This window comes from Heterocephalus glaber, unplaced genomic scaffold (genome assembly GCF_053883595.1).
Source record: "Heterocephalus glaber isolate CG9 unplaced genomic scaffold, H.glaber_assembly_v1.0 deba00001553, whole genome shotgun sequence".
NCBI lineage: Eukaryota > Metazoa > Chordata > Mammalia > Rodentia > Bathyergidae > Heterocephalus > Heterocephalus glaber.
The window spans coordinates 6067969-6085942 of NW_028258344.1; the positions used below are offsets into that span (position 1 = coordinate 6067969).

Consider the following 17974-nt stretch of genomic DNA (forward strand, 5'->3'; position numbering starts at 1 on the left):
AGAAACACTTCAATGTGTCCACAGTCCAGTCAGAATACAGAGTTCTTTATATTACAAACAACTGCTCAGTGATATTCCCATTTATTTCACTTTCAATAATGTTTTTCTCAACAACAACAACAAAAAAACTTTTTCTCTTACATGATTGAACACATATTTTGCTTTAAAATTAACAGTCACAGTTGTAGAAACAGTGGCTTATTTTTCTAATTAAGCTACCAAGCTACTGAATCTTAAGGCCTCAACAAATGTTGCACCTTATTATTTTCACTGAACAATAAGATCCTCTATTTTGATTCCTGGTGAGCAGTAATTTTGTTTTTCCTGTGGTTTCCATTTGCCAAATAGTCATGACAGATGGCTCAACATGGTGCCCACCACTTCCCGGGATTCCACCTGATGAGTCCTCCTTCCCAGGGCAACAGCCATGGCAGCCTCCACCCAGAGCTCAGCCACTGGGACTTCTCTATCGGGGCTGGCCAAGAAGTCCCGCTTTGGCTGCCAGGGCCTCATTCTGCTGAATGTGGTATTCCTGAACTCTCATGGATATTCTTTGTGTCATTTTTAAATATTTCTGTAAGCAATGTTCTGAAGAGGTGATCTCTTCAGGCTTTACTTCTCTTGTTGTAAAGTCTTTAACACAGTCCAAAAAGCAGGTTTCTGTAAGTTTATTGTAGGTTCCCAGGAATTCCCTAAACAGTTTTATCTGATCAGATTCTGATATCTGTGCAGCCATATTCTTTTGGTTTATTTATGAGTCACCTTTTCTGATGCATGAGTTTCCTGAGTTCCTGAGACGCAATTGTCCAACTTCTGCCCAAGGTTCCTGTGAGGACTGATTTCTACTCAGTCACCGACTTTCATGTCCTTAAGAGGCTGGGGGACTGCGACCACTGTCGGCCTGTTGAGGTTACAGTGGGCACCTTGGCCGGAGAATGGAAGAGAACATGTGGGAGCAGCAATGTCAAGTAGTGCTCTTTTTTAATTCTTTTGGGAAGAAGCCCAGCAGGCGAATAGCTGGGTCAAATGGGACCTCTAGCCCTAGTTTTTTGAGGTATCTCTGTACTGACTTCCACAGTGGTTGCACCAGTCTGCACTCCCACCAACAATGGAGAAGGGTTTCTTTCTCCCCACACCCCTGCCAGCATTTGTTATTGGTTGATTTCTTGATAGCAGCCATTCTTTCTGGGGTGAGGTGGAATCTCAGTGCTGTTTTCATCTGTATCTCTTGAATGACCAGTGATGTTGAACATTTTTTCATATGTTTATTTACTGTTTTTACTTCTTTGAGAAATGTCTGTTCATTTCAGATGCCCATTTTTGAATTGGGTCTTTGAATTTGGGGGGTCTGATTTTTTTCAGATTTTTATATATTCCAGATGCACCAGAGACATGGCAGAGGGTATCACAATCCCCAACTTGAATCTATACTACAATGCTACTGTGTGATAAAAACAGCAAGGTACCGGCAAAGAAACAGACCTGATGATCAGTGGAATAGGTTAGAAGATGCAGAAACAACTCCAGACATACTCAGCCACCTCATCTTTGACAAAGGAGCCAACCACCCTCACTGGAGGAAAGATAGCCTCTTTAATAAATGGTGTTGGAAAAACTGGATTTCAATCTGCCAAAGATTAAAACTAGACCCCTATCTATCACCATGCGCTAAACTAAGATCAAAGTGGATTAAAGATCTAATAAATACTAAAACAGAAACACTAAACTTGCTGGAAGATAAGTTAGGTAGAACTCTTGAAGACATTGGCATAGGAAAAGACTTTATGAACAAAACCTCAGTAGCACAGGAACTAGCACAAAGAATCAACAACTGGATCTCATCTTATGAAAAAAGCTTCTGCACTGCAAGAGAAACCACCAACAGAGCTAAGAGACAGCCTACAATGTGGGAAAAACTTTTTGGCAGCTGTACCTCAGACAACAGTTTTCCTCTTAATAGTTTAAGAATAGCAACTAATATTTATCACCTGTCATGTGCTAGGAGCTGAATGTATGCAGTGACTGTCTCATTCATTCCTCCCAAGGAAACTGAAGGAAGCTGCATAGCCATTAGCTGTGACCTCTCTGAAGTTAGCCAGGTGCCACATGATGGCTCCTCCATTTTCTTGTTCTGTTGTGTTGAAAAAGTTACTCAATTTCTCTGTTTCTATTTCCTTTTCTGACCAAAGCGTTTGAGTGTGTTTTTCTCACTGGGCTGTTGTAAAGGATTAAATAAAATGTTGAGAACAGTATCTGGAACTGTTGATAAATGTATGTTATGATTAAGGCAGTGCTAGTAATAAGTCAATAAATATATGCTATCATTAAGCAGATAAAAAAACTGAGACTGAGAAAGATAATTCAGCAGCTCCAGTCCTATGACTCATAGACTAATGAATGGGATTAGAAAATGTACAGTATATTTCTGTGTTAGCTTTACATCACTATAACAAATGCATGAGATAATCAGCTTATAAATAAAGGCTATTTTGGCTCTGAGTTATGGTTTTTTGGTCCTATTGTTTTGTGGCCATGGTAGCCCAAAACATCATGTTGGGAACACATGGCAGAGCAAAGCCTTTCATCTCATGGTGGCTGGTGAGTGAAAGTGAGGAGTAGCAAGGGCTGGGGTCCCACTAGACCCTTCAAAGGCATCCCACCAAACCCCTCTCACTGAGCCCCATTTCCTCTTTTTTTTTTTTTTCCATACTGGGCACCAAACCTTTATTTTCTACATGGACCTTTGGGGGAAATGATAGCAAGCTCCACACCCCATACAAGTAATCTCTCTGATGTTTTGTTTGTTTGTTTACTGAGACAGGGTCTCACTACATAGTTTGGGCTAGGCTTGAGCTCACTATGTAGCCCAAGATGGCCTTGAAATAGCAGTGATCCTCCTGCCTCAGCCTCCCAAGTGCTGGAATTATAGGCATGCACCACCATGCCTGGCTTGTTGTATATTATGGGATCCAATACTGATCCAGTCAAAATTTTTGTCCCTGTGTTAAACAACTCTTGGAGGAAGCATATTGAGCAATACTGAGACCCAAAGTAACTTATCTATTTATTCTAGGAAATAGCTGCTCCTGGAAGACAGGACTGAACCAACTCAGATTGGTTATTTCTAGGACTGGTACAGTATGTGGGTATGGTGGCACATGCATGCCTATAATCACTGGGGGAGGCTGATGCAGGAATCTTATAAATTCAAGTCCTACCCGGGCAACTCAGTGAGACCATGTCTCAAAATGAAAAGGGTTGGGGATGTAGCCCAGGGTTTTGAATCTTAGTACTGCTAAAGGAAGAAAGAAAGAAAGGAAGGAAGGAAGGAAGGAAGAAAGAAAGAAAGAAAGAAAAAAAGAAAGAAAGAAAAATTAAAAAATAAAAAGGGCTGGGGTGTAGCTCAGTATTTCAATCACCAGTACTGAAAACAACAACAACGCAGTAGCTTACTTTTTAAGACCTCTGTCCTCCCATACTTCATTCTTCCAATTTGCTGCCGAGACCCTGGGAAGGTAGTCTGCTTCTTCCTGCTGTAGCCCTCACAAGCTTAGCTTCATTTGAGCAACAGATTTTTCTAGGGGTATTTTGAGGAGACAGTAATCAAAGATTCTTGAAGTTCCACTGAGATCCACTAAAAGTGATCTTGATGTTGAGGCCTAAGATACCAACCCAGAGGGAACACTACTACCTTGAGGTCTGTGGGCTTTCCACTCAGGAAACTCTCCAACTGGAAGACACATGGGAGCTTGCTTACATCTTACTCTCTTTGCTGATTTTATTTCAAATGTATTTATTTTGTCTCCTAGGAATAAGGAATCATTCTAAGAATCTTCCCCTTGTGTGATTAAATTAGAAAATTATCATCCCTGATGGAAAAACTGCCTAGATCCACTATGTCTCACTGTGTACCCCTGGCTTTCTCTGATAAATTTACTGGAAGAGGTCTAGGAGTGAGGCAGGCAGGAACTCTGTAACCCCATACTACAGAACACTCCAGGAACAATGGTCAGGCTATATCCAGCTGAGGTTCTTTGGACAAACTTTGTCTTGGGCTACTTGTTCAAAACTTTTAAGAACTTTCCTCAATCTTGTCTTTGTATACCTAAGACATGTTAGATTTTCTTTTTTTCTGCTTGCTGTTAGGTGTTTCCTTGTGTCTCCTATTAGTGATGACTAGTACGTTGCCATACTTTAAAGATAAGAAGTTGCTCATAACATATTCTCACTGCAGATTGCAGTTCTCTTGTAATTTTCCATGTGGGACAAACATCTGCTCTCTTAAAGTTTTTTTTTTGGTACGGGGATCAAACTTGGGACCTTAGGCTTGCGAGGCAGGCAGCAGAACCACTGAGCTAAATCTCTGGCCCTTAAAGTTTTAATTTAAGTGCTTATCTCTATTTCCACTGTGACGAATTGGAATTACAATGACCACTTTGATACCTAAGATAGAATCATGATTATCTCTTGGAGATATACTGTACATTAAGACAAAAAGGGGAAGAAACCTTCAGGAGGAGATCATCTACCTTTCTATCTAAGACCGAGCAGAATTTGTTTAAGATAGTAGACATCCTTTTACTTTATCATGCACATGTTCGACTGTGTGTGTGTGTGTGTGTGTGTGTGTATGTATACAACTGTGTGTAAATGACAGATAAAATGGTTCTTCCTGCATTTTGGCCATTTCTTTCCTTATAGAATGAAGCATAAATCAGCTTTTTTACTGTGATAATTTCACATTTGAAAACAGCTTCCTCTCACCTTTACTCTTCTTTCCTCTCGAATTTTTAATTTTTACTGGAGAACTAGAGATAAATGAATCATAGGTTTTTTGATACATCTTACAGAGGTTCATATATACTGTATTTAAAAAATATTTTCAAAGGGGTAGGGGTGGCAGGAGGGGAAGGGGAGAGATCAGGTTACAGGCTGGAATCTGGAAAGAATCCATATACAGATTGTGTTTAACACTATAGGAAGAGATGTAGATAGAGACTAGGCTGGAGCTCATCAGTGGGTTGGGAAGCAAGAGTCACTGAGATCAAAGGAGAAAAGGGTGTGTTTCCAGAAGAAGCACATACAACTATGTATGGTACACAGTACTCCATAGTGTGATAAATGACTGTTACTGTTTTAGGTACTTATCATAACATGCTGTGCTTTTCATCCTTTAGAGCATAATCCTACTTATATAAAAGAGTTTACTGTAAAACAGTGTGCTGCTATGCCAGTGGTAGCCTCATGTATCTTGTGTTTAACTGCATATTTAGATAATATCAAGGGGCCATCACAGATGATTGATGTATACCTTTTCAATTTGCACTTAGAAGTTGGCCCTCTGCGTGGTACTTTGCAATACATATGGATGACATTGCTTAATAACATATTTCTCAGATTATATTTCCATCACTTGTCACATGACTGTATTGAAATTTAAATTAAAAAAAAGTGTGGCCTGTGTGGAGTCTACTAGTTAATTAGAATTTTTTCTCCAGACCACTATTTGTCCAATGTTACTTTTGAAAATCTTTCTAAAACAAATCACATCTTCTGTTGTCTTAATACTTGAGATTTTTAAAAAATTATATGGAAAAGTGTTTAAGTACTTTTCAGTTTTGCTTTGGTTGAGTTCTATTATATTTGAATATTATAAGTTTCTTTTCCCTTGCATTGTTTTTCTTTGAATAATTTTAATTTTTGTATATGTGTGTTTAGTGAATGATAATAAAGTTATACATTAAAAAAAATATTTTCCCAAGTAAGAGTAAATTAAGTTTAGTTTATTTTTTAAAAATCTCAATTTTCTCTAATCTTACTATCATGTAAAAAAAGTTAGCAAAGGGAATCAGCCTGCTGCAGACAGGCAGGTCTGCCCATGCCCTACCGAGATCCCGAGTTGCCTGGAACATGCTGAATCAGACTGCTGCAGAAAGGCAGGTCTGTGCACGCCCTGCTGAGGTACTGAGTTGGCGGAAGATGCCGAATCACCCCACTGCAGACAGGCAGGTCTGCGCATGCCCTACCGAGGTCCCGAGTCACGTGGAACAGGCTGAATCAGCCTGCACCCTGGCAACAATCCACTGGAAACCCCCTCCCCCTCCTCTGTACAGCCACCTGGTTCCACACTACAAAGACCCAGAGGACACCAGACAACCAGACCACGGTACTGTGTCCCGCTGCTCCTGGCCAAGAGGGAGGGGCTTCTGAGCCACCATCCCACTGCTCCTGGTCCAGAGGAAGGGGCTTCCTGGCCACCATCCCTCCTGCTGCTCCCAGCCCAGAGGAAAGAGCTTTTGGGCCACCTTCTGTCCCACTGCTCCTGGCCCAGAGGAAGGGGTTTCCGGGCCACCATCCCTCCCACCACTCCTGGCCCAGAGTTAGGGGCTTCTGAGCCACCATACCACTGCTCCTGGGCCAGAGGAAGGGGCTTACCAGCCACCATCCTGCTCTCTGCTCCCAGCCCACAGGAAAGGGCTTTGGGCCACCATCCCTACTGCTGCTCCCAGTCCCTGTCCCACCTTCCCCAACTCAGAGGAGGTAATCTGTGCAGGTTCCAACAGCCGCCCCCCCCCCCCCCGTCGAAATGAGAAAACACATAAATAAGTCTCAAAACCAGACTCCCAGATCACGTACAGCAACACCAAAGGGAAATGAGATGGAGCACTCTGATACTCAACCACCTGGATCCACTGAAATGGCAACAAAAGGGGATCTGGAAAAAATGAAATCAGAAATAATTTCTCAGATAACAGGAGAAATTGTGCCCCTAGTGCAAGACATGACTAATAAACCTAGAGAGGAGCTCAGGAACATGATGGAATCCCAACATAGGAAACAAATGGAATCCATAAAACAGATGCAAATAGATTTCCAGGACATGAAAAACTCCAATGAAAGTCTACACAGCAGAATGAGCCAATGTGAGGACAGAATTTCAGATGTAGAAGATAAGATTGCAATTAGTGACCAGGAAAAGAAAAATTGCTTCAAAATTATAAGGGAACATGAGAAATCAATCCAGCAGCTGCTAGATGATGCAAAGAAGAATAACATAAGACTGACTGGAGTCAATGAAGAAACAGGAGAGAGTGCAGATGAGATAAAAAGTCTCTTCACAGAAATAATGGCAGAAAATTTCCCAAGCAGGGAAAAAGAGCTTGACATACAGATAAGTGACGCATATAGGACTCCAACTAGCCTTGATCAAAAAAATCTACACATAGGCATATAATTGTTAAGATTCCAGAAACTCAACAGAAGAACAAAGTTCTCCAAGCAGTCAGAGAAAAGAAACAAATCACATACAAAGGAAAGCCCATCAGAATCACAGCAGACTTCTCAACACAAACCATCAAGGCAAGAAGAGCTTGGAGTGACATATTCCAAGCCCTAAAAGAAAACAGCCTCCAACCCAGATTGATGTACCCTGCAAAACTATCTTTCAAAATGGATGGAGAAATAAGATACTTTCATGACAAAGAGCACCTTAGGAACTTCGTGAATCCCAAACCAGCACTCCAAAGAATTTTACACAATATCCTAGGAACAGACATTGAGGATCACAACCCCAGGAAGCAAAGCAGAATGAACCCATCTGGCATGACAAGAAATTAAATGTAAAGGGAGAGAACCCAACAAAAAGAAAAAGTCATGGCAATGACAAGTCAATATGTTTCATTTATAACCATCAATGGTAATGGTCTCAATTCACCAATCAAAAGAAATAGATTGGCAGAATGGGTCAAGAAGCAAAATCCAACAATATGCTGCATACAAGAAACACACTTAATTCTAAAGGAAACTCATAGACTGAAAGTTAAAGGGTGGAAAACAATACTCCATGTGACAGGAACCCGAAAAAAAGCAGGAGTAGCTATCCTCTTTGCAGATCAAGTAGATTTCAAACCAACACTGATTAAGAGAGACAAAGAAGGACACTATATCCTTGTAAAGGGAAGAATCCAAGAAGAAGAGATGACAATCATAAATATCTATGCACCAAACACTAGTGCACTCAACTATATAAAACAAATACTAATGGACATGAAAAGTCATATATGCACTAATACAATTGTAGTGGGGGACCTCAACACCCCACTGTCACAAATAGATAGATCAACTAGACTACAAATAAGTAATGAAATACTAGAACTCAATTGAACTCTTGAACAAATGAACTTAACAGATGTTTACAGAGTCTTACACCCCACAAAATCAGAATACAGATTCTTCTCAGCTGCTCATGGGTCATTCTCCAAAATAGACCACATACTCACACATAGAACATGTTTAAGTAAGCACAAAGGAATTGAAGTTATCCCCTGTATATTATCAGACCACAGTGTGATGAAATTGGAGATCCATAGCAAAAGAAACTCAAAAAATTTCATAAACATGTGGAAATTGAACAACACACTTCTGAATAACAAATGGGTCACAGAGGAAATTAAAGAAGAATTCAGTCATTTCCTTCAATTAAATGAAAATGACAATACAACATATCGGAATCTATGGGACACAATGAAAGCAGTCTTACGAGGGAAATTCATATCACAGAATAAGCATATTAGGAAAATAGAAAGAGCCCAATTAAAAACCCTGATGCTGAACTTCAAGCTTCTAGAAAAAGAACAGCAGGACAAACCAAGAACTCACACAAGGGAAATTATAAAGATCAGAGGAGAAATCAATGCAATGGAGACTAAGCGAATGATAGAAAAAATCAATGAAGCCAAGAGTTGGTTCTTCAAAAGAATCAACAAAATTGATAAACTCTTAGCCACCCTTGTCAGAAAAAGGAAAGAAAAGACCCAAATCCTTGCAATTAGGAATGAAAAGGGTGAAATTACAACAGACCCAGCAGAAATCCAGAGGATCATCAATACCTACTTCCAGAACCTATACACCAATAAGATGGACAACACAGAAGAAATGGACAGATTCCTAGATACATATGAATTACCAAAGTTGAATGAAGAAGACCTAAAAATTCTGAACAACCCAATATCAACCAATGAAATTGAAAATGTAATTAAAAACTTCTCAACTAAGAAAATCCCAGGCCCTGATGGCTTCACTGCTGAATTCTACAAGACATTTAGAGAGGAACTACTGTCACTACTATTTAAACTCTTCAATAAAATTGAAAGGGATGCAATACTCCCAAATTCATTCCTGGAAGCAAGTATCACCTTGATCCCCAAAGCAGAGAAAGACCCAACCAAAAAGGAGAACTATAGGCCAATCTCACTAATGAACATAGATATAAAAATCCTTAATAAGATACTGGCAAATAGAATGCAGAAGATCATCAAGAAGATCATACACCCTGATCAAGTGGGATTCATCCCAGGGATGCAGGGATGGTTCAATAGCTGCAAATCAATCAATGTAATACACTATATCAATAGAGCCAAGGACAAAAACCATATGATTATCTCCATAGATGCAGAAAAAGCATTTGACAAAGTCCAACATGCATTTATGATAAAAACCCTACAAAAAATTGGAATAGATGGTCTCTACCTCAAACTGATAGAAACCATCTATGAAAAACCAACAGCCAATATCATACTAAATGGTCAAAAACTGAAATCCTTCCCACTAAAATCAGGAACAAGACAAGGATGTCCACTATCACCACTCTTGTTCAATATAGTTCTGGAAACATTAGCCACGACAATTAGACAAGAGAAAGTAATAAAAGGAATAAAGATAGTAAATGAGAAAATCAAATTGTCATTATTTGCAGATGACATGATACTGTATATAGAAGACCCCAAGAACTCCACCAAAAGTCTTCTAGACTTAATAACCAAATTCAGCCAAGTAGCTTGTTACAAGGTCAGCACACAAAAATCAATAGCTTTCCTCTACACAAATGAAAGACTCACTGAGAGAGAAATAGGCAAATAATTCCTTTCAGAATGGCATCCAAAAAACTGAAATACCTAGGAATCAACCTAACAAAAGAAATCAAAGACCTCTTCTCTGAAAACTATGGCACTCTGAAAAGAGAGAATGAAGATGATATCAGAATATGGACAGTCATCCCCTGCTCCTGGGTAGGAAGGATTAATATAGTGAAAATGGCCATACTTCCAAAACTGCTAAATAGATTTAATGCAATTCCAATTGAGATCCCACAAGCATACTTCATAGACCTCGAGAAAACAATCCCAAAATTCATTTGGAACAAGAAGAGACCCAGAATAGCAAAAGCAATTGTAGGTAACAGAGACATGGCAGGGGGTATCACAAGACCCAACCTGCAACTCTACTACAAAGCTACTGTGATAAAAACAGCATGGTACTGGCAAAGAAACAGACCTGAGGACCAGTGGAACAGATTAGAAGATGCAGAAACAACAACAGACACACTCAGCCATCTCATTTTCAACAAAGGAGCCAAACACCCTCACTGGAGGAAAGATAGCCTCTTTAATAAATGGTGCTGGAAAAATTGGGTTTCAACTTGCCAAAGATTAAAACTAGACCTATATCTCTCACCATGCACTAATCTAAAATCAAAATGGATTAAAGATCTAAATATTAAAATAGAAACTCTGAACCAGTTGGAGCAGAGGTTAGGTAGAACCCTTGAAGACATTGTTGTAGGCAAAGATTTCAGGAACAAAAACTCAGTTGCCTGTGAACTAGCACAAACAATCAACAAGTGGGATCTCTTCTTATTAAAAGGCTTCTGCACAGCAAGAGAAACCACCAGCAGTGTGAAGAGACAACCCACAATGTGGGAAAAAATCTTCACCTGCTCTTCCTCAGACAAAGGTCTATTATCTCGAATCTATAAAGAACTTAAAAAGATCAGACCTCCCAAATTTAAAGACCCAATCCAAAAATGGGCATCTGAAATGAAATGAACAGACTTTCTCAGACAAAGAAGTAGAAATAACAAATAAATACATGAAAAAATGTTCAACATCCCTGGTCATTTGAGAGATGTAAATGAAAACAATGCTGAGATTCCACTTCACTCCAGGAAGAATGGCTGCTATCATGAAATCAAGCATGTAGTCAGAGGTGTTCTGATTTTCGTAGTAGCCCCAGATAAGAAGGCTTCAATTGTTCATTCATTCCATTTGTACTGATCATCTACTCTGTACATTGCTACTAATTTCTGAAAATACAGTAGAAAGAAGACAATACAGAACTATCCTCATGAAACATAATCTGAGGGACAGACATTCACCACTTCTCACACTGGTCAAACAATGAAGTTCCCTTTTCTTGTGATTTTTTCTGACCTCTTTTGTGCTGTGAGTGACTAGAAAGATTTAAAAGTCTTTATCTGAATGGGGCAATGATGTTCTTTATTGCCTTTGTCTACATTGTTCAGAGTTGATGTATTAGCCACTTTCCTAGTTGTTGGAGTGGGCCAACTTCAAAGATCTGAGTATCAGGGCCGGGGATTTAGCTCAGTGGTTCTGCTGCCTGCCTTGCATGTGCAAGGACCTGAGTTTGATCCCCAGTAACCCCCACACCAAAAGATCTGAGTATCTTCATTGAATGTTTATTTCTCTCTGTTTAGTGGAAAAGGCCAAGTCTATAAAATTTTTTATAGATTCCTTAGTATAATTATTATTTTCTCTCTGAATATGTATAGAGAGGAAAGCAACCAAAACTGAACATCTAATCAGCCATCTGAAGTATTTAAATGCTTAATTAGCATCAAATTTATAATTATTTTCCTCCACTAAAAACTGACAATTGAGTATTTGTGTGTATGAGCAAGAACTTAACATTTTAATAAGGGATACTAGTGTTCCTCTAAAAAACCATAATTATGGATTCATATGCTTCTGAGAAGAAGCCACTATCCATTGCCTTTGTGAGGTGTACTTGAAGAATGAATTTAGGGCATGTGAAATTTTTAGATGGAGAGTATATTCCAAGGGAAGCCTTAGGATAGAGGTGTACAGGAAAGGAAAAGGCCAGGAGGTGTGCATTAAACAACTTATAAAATTTTCCCTAGGGAGTGGAACTCAGATAAAGGATACTACATAATTTACTTAATGTGTTAATTGGCAGGTTTTCAAGTTACTGTTTATTTTTTTTGGTACCAGGGATCAAACTCTGGTCCATTGTGCTTTTGAAGCCGGTGGCAGAACCACTGAGCTAAATCCCCAGCCCTCATGTTACTTTTATTGATCTCAAGTTGTCTCAGGCATGAGGTTTTCCTTGGCTTTGACTCTGAACTTTCAAGCTTGTCTTCTTAGGCTTTTCTTTCGAGTCCAGACCCACATTTACACCAAATAATGATAACCCACGGTTACTTGCATGTGACACATTCCTAAACTCACAGTCCTATGAGTCAGAATTCACTTTAGCTTCCTATTTAGTATTTCTTGCTAATAGTGTCACTATCTTTATATTCACGTGGGTTTGAAACAAGCATTTTTGGGTTGCATTAATTCTGGATTTTCCTAGTCAACTCACCAGGAGCTAAGCAACTCTAGTCCATTTCTGTTGCATTTCTCATAAAACCTACTCTGCATTTCAGATGCTCATTGTGTTCCAAGGACTTCCCTGCCTCCCTCATGCTGTCTGATCCATCCTACATCCTACACAATGCCTCATCTTCTGCTTGTGATGTGATCACTTCAGATTTGTTCTCCACCATCCCGCCTCTCCTAGTCCCCAGCTCAAAAATCCTCAGTGATTCCTATCATCACTTTTTTAAAACCTGATACTTAGACATTCCGGGATATGGCCTTAGCTGTCATTTTCTCCTTCTCTCTCTCCTTTCTTTTCCACCAGAATGATTATTACATGCTATAAAAGCTTTTGTGTTAAATGCTGGGGACATGTTGCTAAGCAAAGATAAATTCTATCCCTGCCTTTGTAGTGCGTGCAGACAGAGGAGAGATAAATAGCAATGCAGGGTGATCAGATAGTGGTTTGATGGGGAACTGTTGGGAGAGGAAAGGATTCACAGGGAGACTCAACTAGTCAAGTAGAGCAATGTCCTTGAAGGAAGAATTCTTGACCTGAAGTGTGTGAAAATTAAGTAGCAGAACAAAGGACTTGATCTCCTTTGCATCTTAGAATGACATTTGGTTGCAGTGTAGAAAAATTATTTGATAGAGTGGCTCTGAATCTTCGGTATGGGTCAGAATTCTCTGGAGACCTTGTTAGAGTACCCATTGCTGGTCCCACCCTGAGTGTATCTGGAAAGAACCTGAGAACCTGTATTTCTTATAAGCTCCCCGGAGACTACTGATGCTGTAAGTCCAGGGACTGCTGTTTGAGGACTATGGCTATGAGTGAAGCAAGGCCAGAGGCCAAGGGGCCACTTAAGCTGTTAATTAGCCCAGGTGAGTGATAAGGATAACCTTGACTATAGGAGAGTCAGAATGATGGAGAGAAGGAGATCTGAGAGACACAAAGGAGCTAGATACACCCAGGTTTGGTAACTGATGCGATGTGAAGATGAGGGGGAGGAAAAGGTCAGGAAGGCAGCTAATTTCTTGCGTAAGCTCCTGGATGAGAGGCCCTTAACTGAGATAAGGGACCCAGAGGAAAGGCACTATGACTGCAAGAAGCTACAGAGTTCAGCTAGGAGTAAAATATGATGCTTCAGTTAGGAATGTAGGCTCTGAAGTCACCTCTCCTGGGCTTGGACACTAGCTTGGCCCCTGCTAGCTGGAGCAGCACCAACACCTTCCCCAAACTAGCTGCATTCTGATTTCTTCATTGTAGCTTTGTGATAAAAACGGTGTTCACTTCTAGCTGATCTTGGTGAGGGTTAAAGGAGTGATTGTGTGTAAGATAACAGTGTTGAACATATAATGAATACTCTTTCCAGATGGAATTTTCTGTTCCCTGAAGATGACCCATTCCATGCTTTTGTAACTTTCTTGCTTTGCTTATTTTTGCTCCTCTCTTTAGAATTTCTGACTACCATTTCAGTCTGTCTTTATTTGAACACTTGTCATCAGTGTTCAAATCAAGTGCTGCTTCCTCCATGAAGCCTTCCTGATTGCCATCAGGAAGTGATCTCTTTCTGCTCAGGTCCCACCATCTGTCATTTATAATCTTATTTTAGAATAAAGCTCTTTTAGCCTTGTATTCTGATTATGTCTATATATGTCCCATGGGAATTTCCTGTACTGGCAGTGATGGGTCCTACCATGTTTTGTGACTTTTATCTATCCTTAAGCTCAGCTATTGAGTGAATCCTAGAGTTTGTTTGTAAACATTATAGGTAGCTGCTAATTTTAATTTTCACATTTTGTATTTAGAGCATGGGATGATTTCTTTGTGTTTAATTAATCACACTTACATGGGGCAAGGAAAATGGGCTTGTTTGTAATTTATGAATTTAATATTAGTTCATTATGTGAACGAATACTCTATTAGGTTGTTTTCTTCTTTGAGAGAAACTATTTAGCGGCAAACAAGAATACTTTAAACTAGTATTGCTTTCCAGGACAAAAATAAACCAACATTTAAAAAAAATGGAGTAAGACTATTCTTTTTCACTCTTTGTAAACACACACATATACACTCATAATTTGCAATATGTGGCTCTTCTTCTTTGGTGATATTTTACCATGTTCTACATGTGATATATGCTCTCGTTAAAGAAGTTTATTTTTATACTTTGTCCAGTTTCTATCAACAAATATATCCCAATATGTTTCTCATTACAAGATAAACTGGAACAAATCCAGTGCACTTACCACAAAATAATCCTTCATCATCTTTTTTTTTCCCTCTAAGGAAGATATAAGTGGATTATAGCACTGAAAACAGGAAATATTTTGGAAACTGCAGAAAATCAGTGTGGGAAAATAATAACATAAAATGTTATGCTTTCAAAATTCTTTCTGAAGATTGTGCTTTAGGGAAAAAATAATAGGAATATTTTCAACTTGAATTTAATTGTTGTACTTTTCCTCTAGAATGGTAAACTTAAATGCAAACTCCTCCTTTCATTGTAGTAATAAAACAAAGATCAGTCATGAAGTTATATAATTTGTGGTTAAATAAAGTTTCCCCCATATGGGGTTTAATGTCACATTAGAGAATCAAATTATACAAAAGCCTGATGCAACTACTACACACACCCTGGGCTGTTCTCTCGGGTTCTCCAGCATGCATTTGCTTGGGCATCGTATGTATACTCACTCCCTTTACAGTTTCCCAAGCAAATGCCCTCCGGCTTAGTTGCACCAGCAAATGAACACCTTTCTCTCACAGTCAGACTTTGCATGCTAAAAGAATTTGTGTAGCAAGTTGCAGCAAAGTCCTGCAAAGCCAGGGCTAGTTTCTTGGCTTATCATAGAAACTGGGGTTATCAGAAACAGCATTCCTCAAATTTCCAGCACTTACCTGTATCTTCATGATACACCTAGAATCTCCCTGGTGCCCATACAGTGTGTGTCAAGTGACTTATTTTAGTTTTCTTGTTAGAAATAATGTGGTGAAATTATGCATCTGATGCTAATTGCATGTTTAAAATGCATAGAAATACGTACATATATAGCCACTACAGTAATAGCTGTCCACTCCACCCTGTGTTAAGTAAGTCCCCTAAGTGTCCACAGTGGTCTATTTACCACAGTTGGGGTCCTTAGCAACAGTGAGGACAGACCCTCCTACTCCTCCCAGCCCTGACCAGGCTGCACCCTGATTGGTACTGGCCCTCTGTGCCAAGGTCCTTCCCCTCTAATCAGACAGCCTCAGGTGGAAGTGCTAGAAAAGACAGATACTCTGCAAGGGACCCTCCTTTGAGTAGAAGAGCGAAGTCGGCAGCTCTCCTTCAGATGGCTTACCTTCCCTCTCAGCCCATGGCTGATGTGGCTACTGAAGTCACAGATGCACAGCTTGACTTTTTTTTTTTTTTTTGAGACAGGGTCTCTCACACTGAGGTTCAGGCTGGCCTCCCAATCTCGATGATACTCCTGCCTCAGCCTCCTGAGTGCTGGGATTACAGGCATGTGCCACCATGCCTGGCCACAGGTTGACTTTAATTTCCAACAATGTTCTTTCCCTCCACTCTTCCATTGGTCCTTATTCTTAATTACTTAGCTCATTCTTAACTACTATCTCCAGAGGCTGTGTACAATCTCAGCTTCTTTTTGTCCTAGGACAGGGGACAATTGGAATGTTTGGAAACTGGGTGTCTCCTTTACACTGCTCTTAACTTGGAGTTGTTTACCATTTCTCTTTTTCTTACTAAACTCTTTTACATACATTATTCCAATAATATGAGGAATACCATGGTCTGTATGGCATCTCAGACTGGTCAGAATACACTAGGTTTTCACCTCATATGGACAAAACAAATTTCCTGGCTCCGTAGAATAGGCTCTCTTTTCCACAAATGCAGTTACCACTGTTTTACCCATAATGTAAATACTTCTCCCTGCAGTATTGTGCTATTTCTGTTTCATAATCCAACAATTCTGAGTCATATACAATTATGAAACCATTGCTGTATGTAAAGCACTACATTCTACTGGGCATCATCTAAAGGTGGAGTAGAAATGATTCTTGTCCTCAAGGGTCACTAGAGAGGATGGAAGCACCTGTAACAAGACAAGAATCAAACTGCACACTGCCACTCTCATTTTCTGTTCTCTATTGTTCTATATCATAGCACCTGTGATATATCAAAACAAATCCATAAAACATGGCTTTGTAAAGGTAATGATAGCATCTAACAGAATGTGGCACGAGCTAATTCTGAACATGTGAACTACCTGAGCTACTTGTTTGCAGCATGTCAAGCAGGTGTTGGGTAGTAGTGTTTCCTAGGAAAATTTAAAATATTCTGCATTATACTATGAGATCATTGTGACACCCTGGGATGTTTCAAAACACATTTTATGAGCTGAGGTTCTTTTAGATGAAATTATATGAATATATGCTTTCAAAAGCCTTAAAGATTTATTTTATTTTATTTTATTGGTTTTTTGGACAAGGTCCCATTGTGTAGTTCAGGCTGACCTTGAACTCACTATATAGCCCAGGCTGGCCTCTTACTCATGACCGTCTTCCTGCTTCAGTCCTCTTGAGTGCTGGGATTACAAGTATGTGCCACCAAGCATGGCTAATGATATTTTATTTTGTTGTTGCTATTTAGTTGCTTCTATCAAGTTGCAATTTATACTCCGTGTACTACACCTGATTTTCTTTGGTTACAGTACTCATTTTTACATGCATTATTTTTAGAAGAAGCCATTTGCTATGGTTTTGTGTCAGGTCAGAAAGATAACCATTTCATTTCTTCAGACAGCTGTGAAACATCAAACTAAGTGATGAATGATGGATAAGGAAAACATGGTATATGCACATGATGGAATATTATTGAGCCATAAAAAAATTAAATTCTGTTATGTGGATCAAAATGGGTAGAAATGGAGGATGTGATGCTATGTAAAATAAGCCAGACACACAAAGACAAGTGTCACATATTGGCTCTCATATGTGGAAGCTAAATTCATATGTGGAAGCTTAATGTAGAACACTGATTACTACAGGTTGAGAAGGTTAGGGGAGTTGAGGGAATAAAAGAAGAGATTACAGGTGTGTAAACACAATTTCATAGAAGGAGTAAGATCTGTTGTTCCATAGTACAGTGGTGACTATAGTTCATAATAGTCTATTATGTATCTTATCAAGAACTAGAACAGAAGAACTAAAAGGTTTCAGGCATAAAAATGATAATGAGATAGAAATGCCAATTATTCTGACTTGATTGGTACATGTTGTATATGTATATGAACTATCATAGTATACCCAACAACTATGTACAATTTTTACCTCTGAATAAAAATTTAAAAAGAAGTATAGCAAGGGAACACCTCATAGCATCACAAGGGTTTCACCCAAGATGAACACACACAGTACACTGCCCTTCAGTTCTCTCCCTTCATGGCCGGCATCCGTTGGAATGATGGGAGCACTGCTCTATCCACTATAGAAAGACCTGAAAATTTTCATT

General features: G+C 39.4%; 1 pseudogene; it reads right to left on the minus strand.

Moving 5' to 3' along the window:
- Positions 1-380: 380 nt before the first annotated feature.
- Positions 381-759, minus strand: LOC101725619 (mitochondrial import inner membrane translocase subunit Tim9 pseudogene; annotated as a pseudogene).
- Between the last annotated feature and the right edge of the window lie 17215 nt (positions 760-17974).